This window comes from Caretta caretta, chromosome 15, assembly GCF_965140235.1.
Source record: "Caretta caretta isolate rCarCar2 chromosome 15, rCarCar1.hap1, whole genome shotgun sequence".
Lineage (NCBI taxonomy): Eukaryota > Metazoa > Chordata > Testudines > Cheloniidae > Caretta > Caretta caretta.
In genome coordinates, this window is record NC_134220.1 from 10,664,465 (window position 1) to 10,689,513 (window position 25,049).

General features: G+C 49.3%; 1 non-coding gene across 1 annotated transcript in view; it reads right to left on the minus strand.

Annotated features, from left to right (window-relative positions):
- LOC125623235 (uncharacterized) overlaps positions 1–25,049 on the minus strand; it is a 95,594-nt gene that overhangs the window by 48,923 nt on the left and 21,622 nt on the right. Inside the window, exons 6-9 of the transcript XR_012665178.1 lie at positions 24,359–24,494; positions 17,045–17,180; positions 9,733–9,868; positions 2,427–2,562 (exon numbers count right to left, since the gene is read on the minus strand). This is a non-coding gene — a transcript (uncharacterized LOC125623235). The remainder of the gene's footprint in view (positions 1–2,426; positions 2,563–9,732; positions 9,869–17,044; positions 17,181–24,358; positions 24,495–25,049) is intronic.

The window sequence follows — 25,049 nt, forward strand, 5'->3', positions numbered from 1 at the left end:
TGAGCAGGCAGGGGATACGGATGGCTAGCAGTCGTACTGTACCATCTTCTGCCGGGCAGGCAAGAGATGAGGATGGCTAGCAGTCGTACTGTACCATCTTCTGCTGAGCAGCCATGAGATGTGGATAGCATGCAGTCCTTCTGCACCGTCTGCTGCCCGCCAAAGATGTAAAAGATAGATGGAGTGGATCAAAACAAGAAATAGACCAGATCTGTTTTGTACTCATTTGCCTCCTCCCCCGTCTAGGGGACTCATTCCTCTAGGTCACACTGCAGTCACTCACAGAGAAGGTGCAGCGAGGTAAATCTAGCCATGTATCAGAGGCCAGACGAACCTCCTTGTTCCAATAAGAACAATAACTTAGGTGCACCATTTCTTATTGGAACCCTCCGTGAAGTCCTGCCTGAAATACTCCTTGATGTAAAGCCACCCCCTTTGTTGATTTTAGCTCCCTGAAGCCAACCCTGTAAGCCATGTCGTCAGTCGCCCCCTCCCTCCGTCAGAGCAACGGCAGACAATCGTTCTGCGCCTTTTTTCTGTGCGGACGCCATACCAAGGCAAGCATGGAGGCCACTCAGCTCACTTTGGCAATTAGGAGCACATTAAACACCACACGCATTATCCAGCAGTATATGCAGCACCAGAACCTGGCAGAGCGATACCGGGCGAGGAGGCAACATCAGCGCGGTCAAGTGAGTGATCAGGACATGGACACAGATTTCTCTGAAAGCATGGGCCCTGCCAATGCATGCATCATGGTGCTAATGGGGCAGGTTCATGCTGTGGAACGCCGATTCTGGGTTCAGGAAACAAGCACAGACTGGTGGGACCGCATAGTGTTGCGGGTCTGGGACGATTCCCAGTGGCTGCGAAACTTTCGCATGCATAAGGGCACTTTTATGGAACCATCAACCCCTAACCAGGGGGTGGGGCTATTCAGGGAGAACAAGGCTTTAAAAAGCCCTCTCCTAAGGGAGGAGAGAAGTTAGAGAACAGGAGCAGCTAATGTGAGTTTTGCAAGGCAGGTAACCAGATGAAGGAGGAGCAGGTCCATGACCCTTGGGGTGAGTTTCTTCTCTGTGGTGTGGTGCGTGTAGTGTAGTGTGGTTGCTGCTTCAATGAAGGATATAGTGTGGTCTGTTCATTTGAGGGAACTTGTGCTGAGCCTAGTGGCCTGTTAGGAAAGTTGAGAGCTTCTTAAGGAGGCTGTGATGGCCAAGCCCTTGAGCATCCATCAACTCTTAGCAGGGTTTGGGGCTCCTCAGGGAGAACGAGTCTTTAAAAAGCCTGCTCCTAAGGGATGAGGGATGCTTGGGAACAGGAAACTTTCAGCCCATGGGGTGAGTTTGTGGTCTGTGTGTGTGGTGTGCTGGGTTTGTTCGAGGGAGCCTGTGCTGAGCCTAGCGGACTGTAATGCAAGGCTGAGAGCGTGTTCTTGAGGCTTTCATCCCCCCATCCCTGTAGGACCTGCCAATCCTTCACTCGGGGCTGGGGCTAATCGTGGAGAACGAGTCTCTAAAAAGCCTGCTCCTAAGCGACCAAAGGAGCTAGGGAACAGGAGAGCTCTGCGAGGGAGTTCTCCAGGTGAAGGAGGAGCGACTACGTGACCCTTGGGATGAGTTTGTTGTCTGTAGCACAGGCACTGACTGGTGGGTGCTTTGGAAGAGGGGTAGGTGTGCTTGGGGAGAGAGGGTGAAGGGGGCACTCTGCCAGTTTTGGGGGGGAAGCAATTGTCAGCATTTATACAACGCCAATTTTCTGTTAGCCGACGCCCAAGGATGTTTGGTGAGGTGCCAGCTATGCCCGTTTATACCATCCGTGACTTTAACCGCTAGGACGCACTGTCCCTTCGCGGCGGGCAGCCCGGGCTAGGCTGACGGATGCCCCAAGGTCCTAACCACCCGTGACTTTAACTGCTAGAGCTCAGAGCTCCTTCGCAGCGGGCAGTCAATACTGACTGACAGGTGCCCCAATGGCAGCACTAAGAGCCTCTCCACACCCGTGACTTTAACTGCTAGAGCTCAGAGCTCCTTCACAGCGGGCAGCCAGGATTGACTGACAGGTGCCCCAAGAGTTTCCCCCTGGAGGCGGCACAACTCAACACTAGGCTCTTAGTACTCTCACCTAATGGCCAGGCTTTAGAGCCAAAACGGCTGAGGTTCTTTAATTGTGTTGGCTGCTTTACAGTAAACCAGAGAAAACAAGTCAGGCTTATGCACAAATGGTTACCAAAATTTATTAAGCTAGATTCTAATCATGTGGTTACAAAATTGCTAGTGCCTACTTATTTAAATGTAGAGATGTTACACACACAAACAAGTTACAAAACTGAAGCCACAATCCCAAAGAAAGAAAACAAAGTATAGAGCTCTATTTCAAAATATGTGTACACTAAAGATAGGAGATCAGGTGTGGGTGCTTCTTACCCTCCTTGCATCTCTCGATTCCAGCGGTGCCAAGCCAGGATCGGTCACTCAATTCCGCGGAAAGACGAATAAGGGACAAGGCGTAGGGACCCTCTTAGCTGCAGAGTTCCCAGAAGTTACCTACTTCAGGACAGGCCTAACAAAGAAAACAACAGAACGCCACTAGCCGTCACCTTCAGCCCCCAACTAAAACCCCTCCAACGCATTATTAAGGATCTACAACCTATCCTAAAGGATGACCCAACACTCTCACAAATCTTGGGAGACAGGCCAGTCCTTGCCTACAGACAGCCCCGCAACCTGAAGCAAATACTCACCAACAACCACATACCACACAACAGAACCACTAACCCAGGAACTTATCCTTGCAACAAAGCCCGTTGCCAATTGTGCCCACATATCTATTCAGGGGACACCATCACAGGGCCTAATCACATCAGCCACACTATCAGAGGCTCGTTCACCTGCACATCCACCAATGTGATATATGCCATCATGTGCCAGCAATGCCCCTCTGCCATGTACATTGGTCAAACTGGACAGTCTCTACGTAAAAGAATAAATGGACACAAATCAGATGTCAAGAATTATAACATTCATAAACCAGTCGGAGAACACTTCAATCTCTCTGGTCACGCAATCACAGACATGAAGGTCGCTATCTTACAACAAAAAAACTTCAAATCCAGACTCCAGCGAGAAACTGCTGAATTGGAATTCATTTGCAAATTGGATACTATTAATTTAGGCTTAAATAGAGACTGGGAGTGGCTAAGTCATTATGCAAGGTAGCCTATTTCCCCTTGTTTTTTCCTATAACCCCCCCAGATGTTCTGGTTTAACTTGGATTTAAACTTGGAGAGTGGTCAGTTTGGATGAGCTATTACCAGCAGGAGAGTGAGTTTGTGTGTGTGGTTTTTGGGAGGGGGGTGAGAGAACCTGGATTTGTGCAGGAAATGGTCCAACTTGATTATCATGCACATTGTGTAAAGAGTTGTCACTTTGGATGGGCTATCACCAGCAGGAGAGTGAATTTGTGTGTGGGGGGGTGGAGGGTGAGAAAACCTGGATTTGTGCTGGAAATGGCCCAACCTGATGATCACTTTAGATAGGCTATTACCAGCAGGACAGTGGGGTGGGAGGAGGTATGGTTTCATATTCTCTGTGTGTATATAAAGTCTGCTGCAGTTTCCACGGTATGCATCCGATGAAGTGAGCTGTAGCTCACGAAAGCTCATGCTCAAATAAATTGGTTAGTCTCTAAGGTGCCACAAGTACTGCTTTTCTTTTTGCGAATACAGACTAACACGGCTGTTACTCTGAAACCTATCCTATTCTAGTTACTGAACGTCTCTCATTGTTATCTTTACTATTTTAAGAATTAAATAGTTTTGAACTACATAATTACATTTTTATGAATTACAGCAGATTAAAATCATTGCAATTACTTAAAAGCGCTCTTCACTAACGTCCCAGCAGGAGGGAATTTTATGCTGGGACCCCCCAAGGGGAAGGGGAAGGTCTCAGGAACTTCTGAGAGAAGGGGAAGAGAGTCCCCTTGCTTCTTCTGCAGCTGGGGGAAGCCACATGCTTCTAGGTGGGAGGGTGGTTGAGACCAACTCCTACACTGCAGCTGGAGGCAACACCACATCAGGAAGGGATGGGGGTGTAATGCCTGCCAGGGAGACAACTGTCCAGGTTGCAGCTGAACCAGAGAGAAACTTGGCTCTAGGGAGCAGAGAGATGTGTCCCAGAGAAAGAGCAGGGAATCTCAGAAAGCACTGAGGTGGGTGAGGATTTCTGTAACAGAGGGAAGCAGGGTGCTTCTAAGTATGGGAGGGGCTGAGACTAGCTCCTTTCCAGCAGAAGGCCACATGCCCTCAGGCACAGGGGCAGGAGAGGTGTCCTCAGTCATTAAGGAAACTGTCCCCATTGTTAGCTGGCAGCTGAAGGAGGGGGCCCAGAGGAGGAAACTGGGGAAAGAATAGTGGGGATACAGGAGTGTCTCCTCATTAGTCACTTGGGGCAGGATGCTTAGGACCCTAGGGGGATGGCTGGCTCAGCATCCCTGCACCCAGGCACTCAGCCTGTGACCCAGGTTTTGAGAAGGACCTGTGTAACTGACCTCCTGGAGCTGACTTCTCAGGGACAGAGAGAGGAGTGGCGGAGGGTACCTCAATCCAGGTCCCGAGTTTTCAAGATGCTATTTCTGATAAGTTTTTGGAAACTAACTGTCTTTTTACATCAGGATGCAGCTCCAGTAACAGCAGGGGAGTTTAGACCAGGAAATTTCCCGGTGATCGTTGGCCAGAACACAAATGACCCAGCTGACGGGGGGGGGGGGGGGGGCAGGTGTTTCCCCAGGCTGCTGAGAGACGGGGAGCAGTTATGGAAAAGCTGCTGGGAAGAGGTTCAGCTGATCAAAGGGTAAACACAGCTAGCCCAGAGAGCAGGGATCGCAGGGGGGAGAGAGAGCACAGTGGTTTGAGCATTGGCCTGCTAAACTCAGCGTTGTGAGTTCAATCCTCGAGGGGGGCCATTTAGGGATCTGGGGCAAAAATTGGGGATTGGTCCTGCTTTGAGCCAGATGTTGGACTAGATCCCTGCCAACCCTGATATTCTATGATCACAGCCCTCTAGGGGGCAGGGAAGGACTCAGTGCTGGGAGGGGGAAACACAGGGTAACCCCAAAAGGGGAGCTGGATTGCCTACATATGTACAGTCCTGGGGTTGGGAGACCACTCCCCAAAGGGCCAGCCAGTGTGCAGGATCCCCCTGGACCCTTATCTTGCCAGAGCCTGAGACATCAAAATGCCAGAAATAGGATTAAATTAAGAGCCCACACAAAGGGAAACACTGGAGGGAAAGAGAAGCCTGTGACTGATTACATGGGAGAGTCAAAGGACACCATGGGTAATGAACAAACTAACCTCAAACTACACTAACTGAACAGAGGGGTGTGGTATCAAAAAGATACTTGTAAACACCCATCTGTGATAAAATTTTGGTATTAATGTTAAGTTTTGGGGATAAGAATTTCAACACAGATGTTAAACTTTTTGAGAATGCTACTTTTCAATTAATACCTGAAAACAGGTTTAAACCTTATCACAGCAGAGAAAACATAAAAAAAAAAACCCTGGTTTGCTGTGTGTGAATGGGGAAACTGAGGCACGCTGCCTCATAGCCTTAATGGCTGGATGCCAAGAGAACTATAACAACAAACTACCTTTCAGATCAGTAAACTAAGAGGGGAGGTGTGATGCTCTGTACCTCGGGGGAACACCCTACACACCATGTTCATCTTTAGAAAATGATTGTGTGGTATGCAATGCAAAGTTTGTCATGTTGGGTGCCTTCGGAAGGCTCATCATGCACTGAGCATGGTTGTTATAGTGATGTTATAAGAAAAGGAGGACTTGTGGCACCTCAGAGACTAACCAATTTATTTGAGCATAAGCTTTCGTGAGCTACAGCTCACTGCATCCGATGAAGTGAGCTGTAGCTCACGAAAGCTTATGCTCAAATAAATTGGTTAGTCTCTAAGTCCTCCTTTTATTTTTTCGAATACAGACTAACACAGCTGCTACTCTGAAACCAGTGATATTATAGTAATTGTTACAGTATGGTTACAATTCCATGTATATAGTTATGAGGCTGAAAATGTATCCTCCTTGCTTAAAGCAAGCCCATGCAAAAACTCTCCAAGAACAGAGAGGCAGTTCACACCTCGTCAGGGCATGGATGGGGCCTGCTATGCAAGTGGAGAGCTGCATAAGGAGGCTTTCATCCCCAAGCCCTTTACCACCCATCAACCCCTAACCAGGGCGTGGGGCTATTCAGGGAGAACAAGGCTTTAAAAAGCCCTCTCCTAAGGGAGGAGAGAAGTTAGAGAACAGGAGCAGCTAATGTGAGTTTTGCAAGGCAGGTAACCAGATGAAGGAGGAGCAGGACCATGACCCTTGGGGTGAGTTTCTTCTGTGTGTGTGTGTGTGTTTGTGTGTGGTTGCTGCTTCAATGAAGGATATAGGGTATGTCTACACTACGGAATAAGGTCAAATTTATAGAAGTCGGTTTTTTAGAAATCGGTTTTATATATTCGAGTGTGTGTGTCCCCACAGAAAATGCTCTAAGTGCATTAACTCGGCGAAGTGCTTCCACAGTACCGAGGCTAGAGTCGACTTCCGGAGCGTTGCACTGTGGGTAACTATCCCACAGTTCCCGCAGTCTCCGCTGCCCATTGGAATTCTGGGTTGAGATCCCAATGCCTGATGGGGCTAAATGGGATGATGGGGGGAGGGATAGCTCAGTGGTTTGAGCATTGGCCTGCTAAACCCAGGGTTGTGAGTTCAATCCTTGAGGGGGCCATTTAGGGATCTGTGGCAAAAATTGGGGATTGGTCCTGCTTTGAGCAGGGGGTTGGACTAGATGACCTCCTGAGGTCCCTTCCAACCCTGATATTCTATGATTCTATGAAAACATTGTCACAGGTGGTTCTGAGTACATATCGTCAGGCCCCCGTTCCCTCCCTCCCTCCGTGAAAGCAAGGACAGACAATCGTTTCGCGCCTTTTTTCTTGAGTTACCTGTGCAGACGCCATACCACGGCAAGCATGGAGCCTGCTCAGGTAACCATCACCGTATGTCTCCTGGGTGCTGGCAGACGCGGTACGGCATTGCTACACAGTAGCAGCAACCCATTGCCTTCTGGCAGCAGACGGTGCAGTACGACTGGTAGCTGTCATCGTCATGTCCGAGGTGCTCCTGGCCACGTTGGCTGGGAGCGCCTGGGCAGACATGGGCGCAGGGACTAACTTTGGAGTGACTTGACCAGGTCATTCTCTTTAGTCCTGCAGTCACTCCTATTGAACTGTCTTATGGTGAGCAGGCAGGGGATACGGATGGCTAGCAGTCGTACTGTACCATCTTCTGCCGGGCAGGCAAGAGATGAGGATGGCTAGCAGTCGTACTGTACCATCTTCTGCTGAGCAGCCATGAGATGTGGATAGCATGCAGTCCTTCTGCACCGTCTGCTGCCCGCCAAAGATGTAAAAGATAGATGGAGTGGATCAAAACAAGAAATAGACCAGATCTGTTTTGTACTCATTTGCCTCCTCCCCCGTCTAGGGGACTCATTCCTCTAGGTCACACTGCAGTCACTCACAGAGAAGGTGCAGCGAGGTAAATCTAGCCATGTATCAGAGGCCAGACGAACCTCCTTGTTCCAATAAGAACAATAACTTAGGTGCACCATTTCTTATTGGAACCCTCCGTGAAGTCCTGCCTGAAATACTCCTTGATGTAAAGCCACCCCCTTTGTTGATTTTAGCTCCCTGAAGCCAACCCTGTAAGCCATGTCGTCAGTCGCCCCCTCCCTCCGTCAGAGCAACGGCAGACAATCGTTCTGCGCCTTTTTTCTGTGCGGACGCCATACCAAGGCAAGCATGGAGGCCACTCAGCTCACTTTGGCAATTAGGAGCACATTAAACACCACACGCATTATCCAGCAGTATATGCAGCACCAGAACCTGGCAGAGCGATACCGGGCGAGGAGGCAACATCAGCGCGGTCAAGTGAGTGATCAGGACATGGACACAGATTTCTCTGAAAGCATGGGCCCTGCCAATGCATGCATCATGGTGCTAATGGGGCAGGTTCATGCTGTGGAACGCCGATTCTGGGTTCAGGAAACAAGCACAGACTGGTGGGACCGCATAGTGTTGCGGGTCTGGGACGATTCCCAGTGGCTGCGAAACTTTCGCATGCATAAGGGCACTTTTATGGAACCATCAACCCCTAACCAGGGGGTGGGGCTATTCAGGGAGAACAAGGCTTTAAAAAGCCCTCTCCTAAGGGAGGAGAGAAGTTAGAGAACAGGAGCAGCTAATGTGAGTTTTGCAAGGCAGGTAACCAGATGAAGGAGGAGCAGGTCCATGACCCTTGGGGTGAGTTTCTTCTCTGTGGTGTGGTGCGTGTAGTGTAGTGTGGTTGCTGCTTCAATGAAGGATATAGTGTGGTCTGTTCATTTGAGGGAACTTGTGCTGAGCCTAGTGGCCTGTTAGGAAAGTTGAGAGCTTCTTAAGGAGGCTGTGATGGCCAAGCCCTTGAGCATCCATCAACTCTTAGCAGGGTTTGGGGCTCCTCAGGGAGAACGAGTCTTTAAAAAGCCTGCTCCTAAGGGATGAGGGATGCTTGGGAACAGGAAACTTTCAGCCCATGGGGTGAGTTTGTGGTCTGTGTGTGTGGTGTGCTGGGTTTGTTCGAGGGAGCCTGTGCTGAGCCTAGCGGACTGTAATGCAAGGCTGAGAGCGTGTTCTTGAGGCTTTCATCCCCCCATCCCTGTAGGACCTGCCAATCCTTCACTCGGGGCTGGGGCTAATCGTGGAGAACGAGTCTCTAAAAAGCCTGCTCCTAAGCGACCAAAGGAGCTAGGGAACAGGAGAGCTCTGCGAGGGAGTTCTCCAGGTGAAGGAGGAGCGACTACGTGACCCTTGGGATGAGTTTGTTGTCTGTAGCACAGGCACTGACTGGTGGGTGCTTTGGAAGAGGGGTAGGTGTGCTTGGGGAGAGAGGGTGAAGGGGGCACTCTGCCAGTTTTGGGGGGGAAGCAATTGTCAGCATTTATACAACGCCAATTTTCTGTTAGCCGACGCCCAAGGATGTTTGGTGAGGTGCCAGCTATGCCCGTTTATACCATCCGTGACTTTAACCGCTAGGACGCACTGTCCCTTCGCGGCGGGCAGCCCGGGCTAGGCTGACGGATGCCCCAAGGTCCTAACCACCCGTGACTTTAACTGCTAGAGCTCAGAGCTCCTTCGCAGCGGGCAGTCAATACTGACTGACAGGTGCCCCAATGGCAGCACTAAGAGCCTCTCCACACCCGTGACTTTAACTGCTAGAGCTCAGAGCTCCTTCACAGCGGGCAGCCAGGATTGACTGACAGGTGCCCCAAGAGTTTCCCCCTGGAGGCGGCACAACTCAACACTAGGCTCTTAGTACTCTCACCTAATGGCCAGGCTTTAGAGCCAAAACGGCTGAGGTTCTTTAATTGTGTTGGCTGCTTTACAGTAAACCAGAGAAAACAAGTCAGGCTTATGCACAAATGGTTACCAAAATTTATTAAGCTAGATTCTAATCATGTGGTTACAAAATTGCTAGTGCCTACTTATTTAAATGTAGAGATGTTACACACACAAACAAGTTACAAAACTGAAGCCACAATCCCAAAGAAAGAAAACAAAGTATAGAGCTCTATTTCAAAATATGTGTACACTAAAGATAGGAGATCAGGTGTGGGTGCTTCTTACCCTCCTTGCATCTCTCGATTCCAGCGGTGCCAAGCCAGGATCGGTCACTCAATTCCGCGGAAAGACGAATAAGGGACAAGGCGTAGGGACCCTCTTAGCTGCAGAGTTCCCAGAAGTTACCTACTTCAGGACAGGCCTAACAAAGAAAACAACAGAACGCCACTAGCCGTCACCTTCAGCCCCCAACTAAAACCCCTCCAACGCATTATTAAGGATCTACAACCTATCCTAAAGGATGACCCAACACTCTCACAAATCTTGGGAGACAGGCCAGTCCTTGCCTACAGACAGCCCCGCAACCTGAAGCAAATACTCACCAACAACCACATACCACACAACAGAACCACTAACCCAGGAACTTATCCTTGCAACAAAGCCCGTTGCCAATTGTGCCCACATATCTATTCAGGGGACACCATCACAGGGCCTAATCACATCAGCCACACTATCAGAGGCTCGTTCACCTGCACATCCACCAATGTGATATATGCCATCATGTGCCAGCAATGCCCCTCTGCCATGTACATTGGTCAAACTGGACAGTCTCTACGTAAAAGAATAAATGGACACAAATCAGATGTCAAGAATTATAACATTCATAAACCAGTCGGAGAACACTTCAATCTCTCTGGTCACGCAATCACAGACATGAAGGTCGCTATCTTACAACAAAAAAACTTCAAATCCAGACTCCAGCGAGAAACTGCTGAATTGGAATTCATTTGCAAATTGGATACTATTAATTTAGGCTTAAATAGAGACTGGGAGTGGCTAAGTCATTATGCAAGGTAGCCTATTTCCCCTTGTTTTTTCCTATAACCCCCCCAGATGTTCTGGTTTAACTTGGATTTAAACTTGGAGAGTGGTCAGTTTGGATGAGCTATTACCAGCAGGAGAGTGAGTTTGTGTGTGTGGTTTTTGGGAGGGGGGTGAGGGGGTGAGAGAACCTGGATTTGTGCAGGAAATGGTCCAACTTGATTATCATGCACATTGTGTAAAGAGTTGTCACTTTGGATGGGCTATCACCAGCAGGAGAGTGAATTTGTGTGTGGGGGGGTGGAGGGTGAGAAAACCTGGATTTGTGCTGGAAATGGCCCAACCTGATGATCACTTTAGATAGGCTATTACCAGCAGGACAGTGGGGTGGGAGGAGGTATGGTTTCATATTCTCTGTGTGTATATAAAGTCTGCTGCAGTTTCCACGGTATGCATCCGATGAAGTGAGCTGTAGCTCACGAAAGCTCATGCTCAAATAAATTGGTTAGTCTCTAAGGTGCCACAAGTACTGCTTTTCTTTTTGCGAATACAGACTAACACGGCTGTTACTCTGAAACCTATCCTATTCTAGTTACTGAACGTCTCTCATTGTTATCTTTACTATTTTAAGAATTAAATAGTTTTGAACTACATAATTACATTTTTATGAATTACAGCAGATTAAAATCATTGCAATTACTTAAAAGCGCTCTTCACTAACGTCCCAGCAGGAGGGAATTTTATGCTGGGACCCCCCAAGGGGAAGGGGAAGGTCTCAGGAACTTCTGAGAGAAGGGGAAGAGAGTCCCCTTGCTTCTTCTGCAGCTGGGGGAAGCCACATGCTTCTAGGTGGGAGGGTGGTTGAGACCAACTCCTACACTGCAGCTGGAGGCAACACCACATCAGGAAGGGATGGGGGTGTAATGCCTGCCAGGGAGACAACTGTCCAGGTTGCAGCTGAACCAGAGAGAAACTTGGCTCTAGGGAGCAGAGAGATGTGTCCCAGAGAAAGAGCAGGGAATCTCAGAAAGCACTGAGGTGGGTGAGGATTTCTGTAACAGAGGGAAGCAGGGTGCTTCTAAGTATGGGAGGGGCTGAGACTAGCTCCTTTCCAGCAGAAGGCCACATGCCCTCAGGCACAGGGGCAGGAGAGGTGTCCTCAGTCATTAAGGAAACTGTCCCCATTGTTAGCTGGCAGCTGAAGGAGGGGGCCCAGAGGAGGAAACTGGGGAAAGAATAGTGGGGATACAGGAGTGTCTCCTCATTAGTCACTTGGGGCAGGATGCTTAGGACCCTAGGGGGATGGCTGGCTCAGCATCCCTGCACCCAGGCACTCAGCCTGTGACCCAGGTTTTGAGAAGGACCTGTGTAACTGACCTCCTGGAGCTGACTTCTCAGGGACAGAGAGAGGAGTGGCGGAGGGTACCTCAATCCAGGTCCCGAGTTTTCAAGATGCTATTTCTGATAAGTTTTTGGAAACTAACTGTCTTTTTACATCAGGATGCAGCTCCAGTAACAGCAGGGGAGTTTAGACCAGGAAATTTCCCGGTGATCGTTGGCCAGAACACAAATGACCCAGCTGACGGGGGGGGGGGGGGGCAGGTGTTTCCCCAGGCTGCTGAGAGACGGGGAGCAGTTATGGAAAAGCTGCTGGGAAGAGGTTCAGCTGATCAAAGGGTAAACACAGCTAGCCCAGAGAGCAGGGATCGCAGGGGGGAGAGAGAGCACAGTGGTTTGAGCATTGGCCTGCTAAACTCAGCGTTGTGAGTTCAATCCTCGAGGGGGGCCATTTAGGGATCTGGGGCAAAAATTGGGGATTGGTCCTGCTTTGAGCCAGATGTTGGACTAGATCCCTGCCAACCCTGATATTCTATGATCACAGCCCTCTAGGGGGCAGGGAAGGACTCAGTGCTGGGAGGGGGAAACACAGGGTAACCCCAAAAGGGGAGCTGGATTGCCTACATATGTACAGTCCTGGGGTTGGGAGACCACTCCCCAAAGGGCCAGCCAGTGTGCAGGATCCCCCTGGACCCTTATCTTGCCAGAGCCTGAGACATCAAAATGCCAGAAATAGGATTAAATTAAGAGCCCACACAAAGGGAAACACTGGAGGGAAAGAGAAGCCTGTGACTGATTACATGGGAGAGTCAAAGGACACCATGGGTAATGAACAAACTAACCTCAAACTACACTAACTGAACAGAGGGGTGTGGTATCAAAAAGATACTTGTAAACACCCATCTGTGATAAAATTTTGGTATTAATGTTAAGTTTTGGGGATAAGAATTTCAACACAGATGTTAAACTTTTTGAGAATGCTACTTTTCAATTAATACCTGAAAACAGGTTTAAACCTTATCACAGCAGAGAAAACATAAAAAAAAAAACCCTGGTTTGCTGTGTGTGAATGGGGAAACTGAGGCACGCTGCCTCATAGCCTTAATGGCTGGATGCCAAGAGAACTATAACAACAAACTACCTTTCAGATCAGTAAACTAAGAGGGGAGGTGTGATGCTCTGTACCTCGGGGGAACACCCTACACACCATGTTCATCTTTAGAAAATGATTGTGTGGTATGCAATGCAAAGTTTGTCATGTTGGGTGCCTTCGGAAGGCTCATCATGCACTGAGCATGGTTGTTATAGTGATGTTATAAGAAAAGGAGGACTTGTGGCACCTCAGAGACTAACCAATTTATTTGAGCATAAGCTTTCGTGAGCTACAGCTCACTGCATCCGATGAAGTGAGCTGTAGCTCACGAAAGCTTATGCTCAAATAAATTGGTTAGTCTCTAAGTCCTCCTTTTATTTTTTCGAATACAGACTAACACAGCTGCTACTCTGAAACCAGTGATATTATAGTAATTGTTACAGTATGGTTACAATTTCATGTATATAGTTATGAGGCTGAAAATGTATCCTCCTTGCTTAAAGCAAGCCCATGCAAAAACTCTCCAAGAACAGAGAGGCAGTTCACACCTCGTCAGGGCATGGATGGGGCCTGCTATGCAAGTGGAGAGCTGCATAAGGAGGCTTTCATCCCCAAGCCCTTTACCACCCATCAACCCCTAACCAGGGCGTGGGGCTATTCAGGGAGAACAAGGCTTTAAAAAGCCCTCTCCTAAGGGAGGAGAGAAGTTAGAGAACAGGAGCAGCTAATGTGAGTTTTGCAAGGCAGGTAACCAGATGAAGGAGGAGCAGGACCATGACCCTTGGGGTGAGTTTCTTCTGTGTGTGTGTGTGTGTTTGTGTGTGGTTGCTGCTTCAATGAAGGATATAGGGTATGTCTACACTACGGAATAAGGTCAAATTTATAGAAGTCGGTTTTTTAGAAATCGGTTTTATATATTCGAGTGTGTGTGTCCCCACAGAAAATGCTCTAAGTGCATTAACTCGGCGAAGTGCTTCCACAGTACCGAGGCTAGAGTCGACTTCCGGAGCGTTGCACTGTGGGTAACTATCCCACAGTTCCCGCAGTCTCCGCTGCCCATTGGAATTCTGGGTTGAGATCCCAATGCCTGATGGGGCTAAATGGGATGATGGGGGGAGGGATAGCTCAGTGGTTTGAGCATTGGCCTGCTAAACCCAGGGTTGTGAGTTCAGTCCTTGAGGGGGCCATTTAGGGATCTGTGGCAAAAATTGGGGATTGGTCCTGCTTTGAGCAGGGGGTTGGACTAGATGACCTCCTGAGGTCCCTTCCAACCCTGATATTCTATGATTCTATGAAAACATTGTCACAGGTGGTTCTGAGTACATATCGTCAGGCCCCCGTTCCCTCCCTCCCTCCGTGAAAGCAAGGACAGACAATCGTTTCGCGCCTTTTTTCTTGAGTTACCTGTGCAGACGCCATACCACGGCAAGCATGGAGCCTGCTCAGGTAACCATCACCGTATGTCTCCTGGGTGCTGGCAGACGCGGTACGGCATTGCTACACAGTAGCAGCAACCCATTGCCTTCTGGCAGCAGACGGTGCAGTACGACTGGTAGCTGTCATCGTCATGTCCGAGGTGCTCCTGGCCACGTTGGCTGGGAGCGCCTGGGCAGACATGGGCGCAGGGACTAACTTTGGAGTGACTTGACCAGGTCATTCTCTTTAGTCCTGCAGTCACTCCTATTGAACTGTCTTATGGTGAGCAGGCAGGGGATACGGATGGCTAGCAGTCGTACTGTACCATCTTCTGCCGGGCAGGCAAGAGATGAGGATGGCTAGCAGTCGTACTGTACCATCTTCTGCTGAGCAGCCATGAGATGTGGATAGCATGCAGTCCTTCTGCACCGTCTGCTGCCCGCCAAAGATGTAAAAGATAGATGGAGTGGATCAAAACAAGAAATAGACCAGATCTGTTTTGTACTCATTTGCCTCCTCCCCCGTCTAGGGGACTCATTCCTCTAGGTCACACTGCAGTCACTCACAGAGAAGGTGCAGCGAGGTAAATCTAGCCATGTATCAGAGGCCAGACGAACCTCCTTGTTCCAATAAGAACAATAACTTAGGTGCACCATTTCTTATTGGAACCCTCCGTGAAGTCCTGCCTGAAATACTCCTTGATGTAAAGCCACCCCCTTTGTTGATTTTAGCTCCCTGAAGCCAACCCTGTAAGCCATGTCGTCAGTCGCCCCCTCCCTCCGTCAGAGCAACGGCAGACAATCGTTCTGCGCCTTTTTTCTGTGCGGACGCCATACCAAGGCAAGCATGGAGGCCACTCAGCTCACTTTGGCAATTAGGAGCACATTAAACACCACACGCATTATCCAGCAGTATATGCAGCACCAGAACCTGGCAGAGCGATACCGGGCGAGGAGGCAACATCAGCGCGGTCAAGTGAGTGATCAGGACATGGACACAGATTTCTCTGAAAGCATGGGCCCTGCCAATGCATGCATCATGGTGCTAATGGGGCAGGTTCATGCTGTGGAACGCCGATTCTGGGTTCAGGAAACAAGCACAGACTGGTGGGACCGCATAGTGTTGCGGGTCTGGGACGATTCCCAGTGGCTGCGAAACTTTCGCATGCATAAGGGCACTTTTATGGAACCATCAACCCCTAACCAGGGGGTGGGGCTATTCAGGGAGAACAAGGCTTTAAAAAGCCCTCTCCTAAGGGAGGAGAGAAGTTAGAGAACAGGAGCAGCTAATGTGAGTTTTGCAAGGCAGGTAACCAGATGAAGGAGGAGCAGGTCCATGACCCTTGGGGTGAGTTTCTTCTCTGTGGTGTGGTGCGTGTAGTGTAGTGTGGTTGCTGCTTCAATGAAGGATATAGTGTGGTCTGTTCATTTGAGGGAACTTGTGCTGAGCCTAGTGGCCTGTTAGGAAAGTTGAGAGCTTCTTAAGGAGGCTGTGATGGCCAAGCCCTTGAGCATCCATCAACTCTTAGCAGGGTTTGGGGCTCCTCAGGGAGAACGAGTCTTTAAAAAGCCTGCTCCTAAGGGATGAGGGATGCTTGGGAACAGGAAACTTTCAGCCCATGGGGTGAGTTTGTGGTCTGTGTGTGTGGTGTGCTGGGTTTGTTCGAGGGAGCCTGTGCTGAGCCTAGCGGACTGTAATGCAAGGCTGAGAGCGTGTTCTTGAGGCTTTCATCCCCCCATCCCTGTAGGACCTGCCAATCCTTCACTCGGGGCTGGGGCTAATCGTGGAGAACGAGTCTCTAAAAAGCCTGCTCCTAAGCGACCAAAGGAGCTAGGGAACAGGAGAGCTCTGCGAGGGAGTTCTCCAGGTGAAGGAGGAGCGACTACGTGACCCTTGGGATGAGTTTGTTGTCTGTAGCACAGGCACTGACTGGTGGGTGCTTTGGAAGAGGGGTAGGTGTGCTTGGGGAGAGAGGGTGAAGGGGGCACTCTGCCAGTTTTGGGGGGGAAGCAATTGTCAGCATTTATACAACGCCAATTTTCTGTTAGCCGACGCCCAAGGATGTTTGGTGAGGTGCCAGCTATGCCCGTTTATACCATCCGTGACTTTAACCGCTAGGACGCACTGTCCCTTCGCGGCGGGCAGCCCGGGCTAGGCTGACGGATGCCCCAAGGTCCTAACCACCCGTGACTTTAACTGCTAGAGCTCAGAGCTCCTTCGCAGCGGGCAGTCAATACTGACTGACAGGTGCCCCAATGGCAGCACTAAGAGCCTCTCCACACCCGTGACTTTAACTGCTAGAGCTCAGAGCTCCTTCACAGCGGGCAGCCAGGATTGACTGACAGGTGCCCCAAGAGTTTCCCCCTGGAGGCGGCACAACTCAACACTAGGCTCTTAGTACTCTCACCTAATGGCCAGGCTTTAGAGCCAAAACGGCTGAGGTTCTTTAATTGTGTTGGCTGCTTTACAGTAAACCAGAGAAAACAAGTCAGGCTTATGCACAAATGGTTACCAAAATTTATTAAGCTAGATTCTAATCATGTGGTTACAAAATTGCTAGTGCCTACTTATTTAAATGTAGAGATGTTACACACACAAACAAGTTACAAAACTGAAGCCACAATCCCAAAGAAAGAAAACAAAGTATAGAGCTCTATTTCAAAATATGTGTACACTAAAGATAGGAGATCAGGTGTGGGTGCTTCTTACCCTCCTTGCATCTCTCGATTCCAGCGGTGCCAAGCCAGGATCGGTCACTCAATTCCGCGGAAAGACGAATAAGGGACAAGGCGTAGGGACCCTCTTAGCTGCAGAGTTCCCAGAAGTTACCTACTTCAGGACAGGCCTAACAAAGAAAACAACAGAACGCCACTAGCCGTCACCTTCAGCCCCCAACTAAAACCCCTCCAACGCATTATTAAGGATCTACAACCTATCCTAAAGGATGACCCAACACTCTCACAAATCTTGGGAGACAGGCCAGTCCTTGCCTACAGACAGCCCCGCAACCTGAAGCAAATACTCACCAACAACCACATACCACACAACAGAACCACTAACCCAGGAACTTATCCTTGCAACAAAGCCCGTTGCCAATTGTGCCCACATATCTATTCAGGGGACACCATCACAGGGCCTAATCACATCAGCCACACTATCAGAGGCTCGTTCACCTGCACATCCACCAATGTGATATATGCCATCATGTGCCAGCAATGCCCCTCTGCCATGTACATTGGTCAAACTGGACAGTCTCTACGTAAAAGAATAAATGGACACAAATCAGATGTCAAGAATTATAACATTCATAAACCAGTCGGAGAACACTTCAATCTCTCTGGTCACGCAATCACAGACATGAAGGTCGCTATCTTACAACAAAAAAACTTCAAATCCAGACTCCAGCGAGAAACTGCTGAATTGGAATTCATTTGCAAATTGGATACTATTAATTTAGGCTTAAATAGAGACTGGGAGTGGCTAAGTCATTATGCAAGGTAGCCTATTTCCCCTTGTTTTTTCCTATAACCCCCCCAGATGTTCTGGTTTAACTTGGATTTAAACTTGGAGAGTGGTCAGTTTGGATGAGCTATTACCAGCAGGAGAGTGAGTTTGTGTGTGTGGTTTTTGGGAGGGGGGTGAGGGGGTGAGAGAACCTGGATTTGTGCAGGAAATGGTCCAACTTGATTATCATGCACATTGTGTAAAGAGTTGTCACTTTGGATGGGCTATCACCAGCAGGAGAGTGAATTTGTGTGTGGGGGGGTGGAGGGTGAGAAAACCTGGATTTGTGCTGGAAATGGCCCAACCTGATGATCACTTTAGATAGGCTATTACCAGCAGGACAGTGGGGTGGGAGGAGGTATGGTTTCATATTCTCTGTGTGTATATAAAGTCTGCTGCAGTTTCCACGGTATGCATCCGATGAAGTGAGCTGTAGCTCACGAAAGCTCATGCTCAAATAAATTGGTTAGTCTCTAAGGTGCCACAAGTACTGCTTTTCTTTTTGCGAATACAGACTAACACGGCTGTTACTCTGAAACCTATCCTATTCTAGTTACTGAACGTCTCTCATTGTTATCTTTACTATTTTAAGAATTAAATAGTTTTGAACTACATAATTACATTTTTATGAATTACAGCAGATTAAAATCATTGCAATTACTTAAAAGCGCTCTTCACTAACGTCCCAGCAGGAGGGAATTTTATGCTGGGACCCCCCAAGGGGAAGGGGAAGGTCTCAGGAACTTCTGAGAGAAGGGGAAGAGAGTCCCCTTGCTTCTTCTGCAGCTGGGGGAAGCCACATGCTTCTAGGTGGGAGGGTGGTTGAGACCAACTCCTACACTGCAGCTGGAGGCAACACCACATCAGGAAGGGATGGGGGTGTAATGCCTGCCAGGGAGACAACTGTCCAGGTTGCAGCTGAACCAGAGAGAAACTTGGCTCTAGGGAGCAGAGAGATGTGTCCCAGAGAAAGAGCAGGGAATCTCAGAAAGCACTGAGGTGGGTGAGGATTTCTGTAACAGAGGGAAGCAGGGTGCTTCTAAGTATGGGAGGGGCTGAGACTAGCTCCTTTCCAGCAGAAGGCCACATGCCCTCAGGCACAGGGGCAGGAGAGGTGTCCTCAGTCATTAAGGAAACTGTCCCCATTGTTAGCTGGCAGCTGAAGGAGGGGGCCCAGAGGAGGAAACTGGGGAAAGAATAGTGGGGATACAGGAGTGTCTCCTCATTAGTCACTTGGGGCAGGATGCTTAGGACCCTAGGGGGATGGCTGGCTCAGCATCCCTGCACCCAGGCACTCAGCCTGTGACCCAGGTTTTGAGAAGGACCTGTGTAACTGACCTCCTGGAGCTGACTTCTCAGGGACAGAGAGAGGAGTGGCGGAGGGTACCTCAATCCAGGTCCCGAGTTTTCAAGATGCTATTTCTGATAAGTTTTTGGAAACTAACTGTCTTTTTACATCAGGATGCAGCTCCAGTAACAGCAGGGGAGTTTAGACCAGGAAATTTCCCGGTGATCGTTGGCCAGAACACAAATGACCCAGCTGACGGGGGGGGGGGGGGGGGCAGGTGTTTCCCCAGGCTGCTGAGAGACGGGGAGCAGTTATGGAAAAGCTGCTGGGAAGAGGTTCAGCTGATCAAAGGGTAAACACAGCTAGCCCAGAGAGCAGGGATCGCAGGGGGGAGAGAGAGCACAGTGGTTTGAGCATTGGCCTGCTAAACTCAGCGTTGTGAGTTCAATCCTCGAGGGGGGCCATTTAGGGATCTGGGGCAAAAATTGGGGATTGGTCCTGCTTTGAGCCAGATGTTGGACTAGATCCCTGCCAACCCTGATATTCTATGATCACAGCCCTCTAGGGGGCAGGGAAGGACTCAGTGCTGGGAGGGGGAAACACAGGGTAACCCCAAAAGGGGAGCTGGATTGCCTACATATGTACAGTCCTGGGGTTGGGAGACCACTCCCCAAAGGGCCAGCCAGTGTGCAGGATCCCCCTGGACCCTTATCTTGCCAGAGCCTGAGACATCAAAATGCCAGAAATAGGATTAAATTAAGAGCCCACACAAAGGGAAACACTGGAGGGAAAGAGAAGCCTGTGACTGATTACATGGGAGAGTCAAAGGACACCATGGGTAATGAACAAACTAACCTCAAACTACACTAACTGAACAGAGGGGTGTGGTATCAAAAAGATACTTGTAAACACCCATCTGTGATAAAATTTTGGTATTAATGTTAAGTTTTGGGGATAAGAATTTCAACACAGATGTTAAACTTTTTGAGAATGCTACTTTTCAATTAATACCTGAAAACAGGTTTAAACCTTATCACAGCAGAGAAAACATAAAAAAAAAAACCCTGGTTTGCTGTGTGTGAATGGGGAAACTGAGGCACGCTGCCTCATAGCCTTAATGGCTGGATGCCAAGAGAACTATAACAACAAACTACCTTTCAGATCAGTAAACTAAGAGGGGAGGTGTGATGCTCTGTACCTCGGGGGAACACCCTACACACCATGTTCATCTTTAGAAAATGATTGTGTGGTATGCAATGCAAAGTTTGTCATGTTGGGTGCCTTCGGAAGGCTCATCATGCACTGAGCATGGTTGTTATAGTGATGTTATAAGAAAAGGAGGACTTGTGGCACCTCAGAGACTAACCAATTTATTTGAGCATAAGCTTTCGTGAGCTACAGCTCACTGCATCCGATGAAGTGAGCTGTAGCTCACGAAAGCTTATGCTCAAATAAATTGGTTAGTCTCTAAGTCCTCCTTTTATTTTTTCGAATACAGACTAACACAGCTGCTACTCTGAAACCAGTGATATTATAGTAATTGTTACAGTATGGTTACAATTTCATGTATATAGTTATGAGGCTGAAAATGTATCCTCCTTGCTTAAAGCAAGCCCATGCAAAAACTCTCCAAGAACAGAGAGGCAGTTCACACCTCGTCAGGGCATGGATGGGGCCTGCTATGCAAGTGGAGAGCTGCATAAGGAGGCTTTCATCCCCAAGCCCTTTACCACCCATCAACCCCTAACCAGGGCGTGGGGCTATTCAGGGAGAACAAGGCTTTAAAAAGCCCTCTCCTAAGGGAGGAGAGAAGTTAGAGAACAGGAGCAGCTAATGTGAGTTTTGCAAGGCAGGTAACCAGATGAAGGAGGAGCAGGACCATGACCCTTGGGGTGAGTTTCTTCTGTGTGTGTGTGTGTGTTTGTGTGTGGTTGCTGCTTCAATGAAGGATATAGGGTATGTCTACACTACGGAATAAGGTCAAATTTATAGAAGTCGGTTTTTTAGAAATCGGTTTTATATATTCGAGTGTGTGTGTCCCCACAGAAAATGCTCTAAGTGCATTAACTCGGCGAAGTGCTTCCACAGTACCGAGGCTAGAGTCGACTTCCGGAGCGTTGCACTGTGGGTAACTATCCCACAGTTCCCGCAGTCTCCGCTGCCCATTGGAATTCTGGGTTGAGATCCCAATGCCTGATGGGGCTAAATGGGATGATGGGGGGAGGGATAGCTCAGTGGTTTGAGCATTGGCCTGCTAAACCCAGGGTTGTGAGTTCAATCCTTGAGGGGGCCATTTAGGGATCTGTGGCAAAAATTGGGGATTGGTCCTGCTTTGAGCAGGGGGTTGGACTAGATGACCTCCTGAGGTCCCTTCCAACCCTGATATTCTATGATTCTATGAAAACATTGTCACAGGTGGTTCTGAGTACATATCGTCAGGCCCCCGTTCCCTCCCTCCCTCCGTGAAAGCAAGGACAGACAATCGTTTCGCGCCTTTTTTCTTGAGTTACCTGTGCAGACGCCATACCACGGCAAGCATGGAGCCTGCTCAGGTAACCATCACCGTATGTCTCCTGGGTGCTGGCAGACGCGGTACGGCATTGCTACACAGTAGCAGCAACCCATTGCCTTCTGGCAGCAGACGGTGCAGTACGACTGGTAGCTGTCATCGTCATGTCCGAGGTGCTCCTGGCCACGTTGGCTGGGAGCGCCTGGGCAGACATGGGCGCAGGGACTAACTTTGGAGTGACTTGACCAGGTCATTCTCTTTAGTCCTGCAGTCACTCCTATTGAACTGTCTTATGGTGAGCAGGCAGGGGATACGGATGGCTAGCAGTCGTACTGTACCATCTTCTGCCGGGCAGGCAAGAGATGAGGATGGCTAGCAGTCGTACTGTACCATCTTCTGCTGAGCAGCCATGAGATGTGGATAGCATGCAGTCCTTCTGCACCGTCTGCTGCCCGCCAAAGATGTAAAAGATAGATGGAGTGGATCAAAACAAGAAATAGACCAGATCTGTTTTGTACTCATTTGCCTCCTCCCCCGTCTAGGGGACTCATTCCTCTAGGTCACACTGCAGTCACTCACAGAGAAGGTGCAGCGAGGTAAATCTAGCCATGTATCAGAGGCCAGACGAACCTCCTTGTTCCAATAAGAACAATAACTTAGGTGCACCATTTCTTATTGGAACCCTCCGTGAAGTCCTGCCTGAAATACTCCTTGATGTAAAGCCACCCCCTTTGTTGATTTTAGCTCCCTGAAGCCAACCCTGTAAGCCATGTCGTCAGTCGCCCCCTCCCTCCGTCAGAGCAACGGCAGACAATCGTTCTGCGCCTTTTTTCTGTGCGGACGCCATACCAAGGCAAGCATGGAGGCCACTCAGCTCACTTTGGCAATTAGGAGCACATTAAACACCACACGCATTATCCAGCAGTATATGCAGCACCAGAACCTGGCAGAGCGATACCGGGCGAGGAGGCAACATCAGCGCGGTCAAGTGAGTGATCAGGACATGGACACAGATTTCTCTGAAAGCATGGGCCCTGCCAATGCATGCATCATGGTGCTAATGGGGCAGGTTCATGCTGTGGAACGCCGATTCTGGGTTCAGGAAACAAGCACAGACTGGTGGGACCGCATAGTGTTGCGGGTCTGGGACGATTCCCAGTGGCTGCGAAACTTTCGCATGCATAAGGGCACTTTTATGGAACCATCAACCCCTAACCAGGGGGTGGGGCTATTCAGGGAGAACAAGGCTTTAAAAAGCCCTCTCCTAAGGGAGGAGAGAAGTTAGAGAACAGGAGCAGCTAATGTGAGTTTTGCAAGGCAGGTAACCAGATGAAGGAGGAGCAGGTCCATGACCCTTGGGGTGAGTTTCTTCTCTGTGGTGTGGTGCGTGTAGTGTAGTGTGGTTGCTGCTTCAATGAAGGATATAGTGTGGTCTGTTCATTTGAGGGAACTTGTGCTGAGCCTAGTGGCCTGTTAGGAAAGTTGAGAGCTTCTTAAGGAGGCTGTGATGGCCAAGCCCTTGAGCATCCATCAACTCTTAGCAGGGTTTGGGGCTCCTCAGGGAGAACGAGTCTTTAAAAAGCCTGCTCCTAAGGGATGAGGGATGCTTGGGAACAGGAAACTTTCAGCCCATGGGGTGAGTTTGTGGTCTGTGTGTGTGGTGTGCTGGGTTTGTTCGAGGGAGCCTGTGCTGAGCCTAGCGGACTGTAATGCAAGGCTGAGAGCGTGTTCTTGAGGCTTTCATCCCCCCATCCCTGTAGGACCTGCCAATCCTTCACTCGGGGCTGGGGCTAATCGTGGAGAACGAGTCTCTAAAAAGCCTGCTCCTAAGCGACCAAAGGAGCTAGGGAACAGGAGAGCTCTGCGAGGGAGTTCTCCAGGTGAAGGAGGAGCGACTACGTGACCCTTGGGATGAGTTTGTTGTCTGTAGCACAGGCACTGACTGGTGGGTGCTTTGGAAGAGGGGTAGGTGTGCTTGGGGAGAGAGGGTGAAGGGGGCACTCTGCCAGTTTTGGGGGGGAAGCAATTGTCAGCATTTATACAACGCCAATTTTCTGTTAGCCGACGCCCAAGGATGTTTGGTGAGGTGCCAGCTATGCCCGTTTATACCATCCGTGACTTTAACCGCTAGGACGCACTGTCCCTTCGCGGCGGGCAGCCCGGGCTAGGCTGACGGATGCCCCAAGGTCCTAACCACCCGTGACTTTAACTGCTAGAGCTCAGAGCTCCTTCGCAGCGGGCAGTCAATACTGACTGACAGGTGCCCCAATGGCAGCACTAAGAGCCTCTCCACACCCGTGACTTTAACTGCTAGAGCTCAGAGCTCCTTCACAGCGGGCAGCCAGGATTGACTGACAGGTGCCCCAAGAGTTTCCCCCTGGAGGCGGCACAACTCAACACTAGGCTCTTAGTACTCTCACCTAATGGCCAGGCTTTAGAGCCAAAACGGCTGAGGTTCTTTAATTGTGTTGGCTGCTTTACAGTAAACCAGAGAAAACAAGTCAGGCTTATGCACAAATGGTTACCAAAATTTATTAAGCTAGATTCTAATCATGTGGTTACAAAATTGCTAGTGCCTACTTATTTAAATGTAGAGATGTTACACACACAAACAAGTTACAAAACTGAAGCCACAATCCCAAAGAAAGAAAACAAAGTATAGAGCTCTATTTCAAAATATGTGTACACTAAAGATAGGAGATCAGGTGTGGGTGCTTCTTACCCTCCTTGCATCTCTCGATTCCAGCGGTGCCAAGCCAGGATCGGTCACTCAATTCCGCGGAAAGACGAATAAGGGACAAGGCGTAGGGACCCTCTTAGCTGCAGAGTTCCCAGAAGTTACCTACTTCAGGACAGGCCTAACAAAGAAAACAACAGAACGCCACTAGCCGTCACCTTCAGCCCCCAACTAAAACCCCTCCAACGCATTATTAAGGATCTACAACCTATCCTAAAGGATGACCCAACACTCTCACAAATCTTGGGAGACAGGCCAGTCCTTGCCTACAGACAGCCCCGCAACCTGAAGCAAATACTCACCAACAACCACATACCACACAACAGAACCACTAACCCAGGAACTTATCCTTGCAACAAAGCCCGTTGCCAATTGTGCCCACATATCTATTCAGGGGACACCATCACAGGGCCTAATCACATCAGCCACACTATCAGAGGCTCGTTCACCTGCACATCCACCAATGTGATATATGCCATCATGTGCCAGCAATGCCCCTCTGCCATGTACATTGGTCAAACTGGACAGTCTCTACGTAAAAGAATAAATGGACACAAATCAGATGTCAAGAATTATAACATTCATAAACCAGTCGGAGAACACTTCAATCTCTCTGGTCACGCAATCACAGACATGAAGGTCGCTATCTTACAACAAAAAAACTTCAAATCCAGAC